The following is a 2740-nucleotide window of genomic DNA, read 5'->3' on the forward strand; positions in this document are numbered from 1 at the left end:
ATGCCCATTGAGAAAAACATTTGTGATAATGTTTTAGCAACATTGTTGAATATTGAAGGAATGACAAAGGATACAATAAGTTCTAGGTTAGATTTACAGGATATGAAAATAAAGAAAGAACTACACTTGAAAAAACTCTCAGATAATTCTTATTTGATGCCTCGCATGCTACACTTTATCAAAAGATGAAAGGAAAACATTTTGTGACTTTTTGAAATCAATAAAGATTCTAGATGGATATGCTTCGAACATCTCATGATGTGCTAATGTAAGTGATGGTAAGATTTTAGGGTTGAGGACTTATGATTATGATATTCTTTTGCAAAGACTACTTTTGGTTACTATCAAGAAGTTTGTACCAACAAATATCTTTGAAGCATTGGATGATCTGGCAATTTCTTTCTAAGATTATGCTATAAGACATTAAAAAAGAAGGATGTAGAAGAGTTACAAGTAGACATTATCCTCATTTTATGTAAGTTGGAAAAAATTTTCCTCTAGCATTTTTTGATGTGATGGTGTATTTGGTTGCACACTTGCCACATGAGATCATGCTTAAAGCACCTGTTCATTATCGATGGATGTATCCCATTAAAAAGGTAGGCAAAATTTTTACAAATTTAACTATAAAAATGTTTAAAGAGATAATAAAATCTAATAAAGTTTCATTTGTTTACTAGTAGGTTCTTAGGTAAACTTAAGACATATGCATAAAATAAAGCTCATCCAGAAAGATGTATAGCTAAGGCATATATTTCTAGTGAAGGCTTAACATTTTGTTCTATGTATCTTTTTGGGATTGAGACAAAATTTAATTGAGAAGAGAGAAACTATGCAGGAGGCAATCAAGTGAATAAGAAAGGGCTAGTTGTTTTTTTAAAGAAGTTTTTACCCTTTTGGAGCATGAAGATATGATGTCTTGTCACAAGAAAAGTTTGAAATGATTTAAAGGTATATATTGAACAAATGTGATGAAATCAAACTATATTTGGAGTAAGTTTGTTGTTTTTAATAATGAATTATTTGTGTAAGTTAAACTTTTAGTTCAATTAAGCTAACTTCCATTTTAATTATTTTTACTGTGTTATAAAAAACATAAAATAGAGCTTGAAATGCATAAAAGCTAATCTATCAAAAAAAGACATAAAGAGCAATTCTTTTATGGTTTAAAAGACACGTAAGTAAATGATATTTATTGAATCATAATAAACATTGTAAAATCATTTTAATAATATTTATGTTGAGTTTATTTCTTTAAATGATAGGTTACGTGGTTCAAGATTAAGGTTTTGAAGAAATTTATGATGAATTACTTTTATTAGTTTATGGTCCTGATAGAGGTGTTCAAAAGTTTATAGGTTCCTTGTTAATAGAGTGAGGTATCACACGAAAGAGCTTGATTTCCTCTTGAAAAGTTAGAATAGTGGTGTGATGGTTGAAGGCAATCATGAAAATGAGCAAATTGACTTTTATGGTTTTCTTATTGATATAATTCAATTAGATTACATAAAAGATTATCAAGTTGTTTTGTTTAGGTGTGAGTGGTTTAACCTTGATAGGAAAAGAAAAAGAAATCATAAAAATGATCATTTAGTAACATCAATGTTAATAAATGTTGGTATGAGAATGACCCATTTATTTTATCAATTCAAGCAAAGCGAGTGTTTTACTTAGATGATACTAAGTTAGGGAAAGATTAGAAAGTAGTGGAAAATTTTCATCATAGGCACTTGTATGATGTTTCAAAGATACAATATGTTGAAGTTGGTGAAATGATTAATATGGATGAAGATCAAATTGATCAAGAGAATGAAATGTTTGACAGTGATAAGATAATGCAAATTGATGAACATGAAAGACCACTGGATAGGGATGATATTGCTCTTAATGTCATTAAGTCAAATTTAATGAAAAAAACAAATGAAATATTTAATGATGTGTCTATGGAAAAATCTGATCAAAATGGTGAAGAAGGGTTTGACGATTGTAGTGAAGAATCCCAAGCAAATTTTTTTTGCAAAATTTGATTTCAAGTAAGATTTTGGTAGTTTGGTATTCATCCTAAAAAGGATACAAAAAGTCTTTTGTGTCGTGCAACACCATTTTTAGTGTATAGTTATGCTTTTTAGATTAAAAATAGCTTTATCATTATTTCAGAGAGTAATGACAAAGATATTTACTTATATCCTAGAAAATACTTTGATATACAATGATGATATTCTTCTATTCTTTGCTTGTAGACACATAATTTTATCTAAATAGAATCTAGCTAGTTGAAAAGCCTTTGAAATCCAACCCAATTTGAATCCAACATTTCTTTAACTTAGGTAAGTTTTCAAAATCGAATTTAGAACGAATTTAACCCAAATGCCTCAGGGTCAAACTTGGTTGAACAAAGTCAAACTTGGACAAATTTGATCAAAATCTACTAAACAGATCAAACTTGGGTCAAGCCTTAAATTTCATAACTAAATAGGATTAACAAGGCTAAGGATTGAAATTTATGATTTTCATGCACTAAAAACCTTGATTGCACTTCGAGAAGGGTAAAATTATCGAATATTCCTCAAAAGTATTTTTGTAACTTGACATTCTCAAAGTCGGTTATTCGTGAAAACTTTTAGATCATGATTTGACATTATTTAATGATTTGTGGTGCATTACAAACCTTTATCACACCTCAAAAGTTATGAAATTACTAAAGTACCCTTAGGGGTATATTATTTTATTATTTTTAGTG

General features: G+C 28.7%; 1 pseudogene; it reads left to right on the top strand.

Annotated features, from left to right (window-relative positions):
• Window positions 1-819, top strand: LOC149518763 (uncharacterized; annotated as a pseudogene).
• Window positions 820-2740: the final 1921 nt, after the last annotated feature.

This window comes from Durio zibethinus, chromosome 5, assembly GCF_047325235.1.
Source record: "Durio zibethinus cultivar Kanyao isolate XHJ-2024 chromosome 5, ASM4732523v1, whole genome shotgun sequence".
Lineage (NCBI taxonomy): Eukaryota > Viridiplantae > Streptophyta > Magnoliopsida > Malvales > Malvaceae > Durio > Durio zibethinus.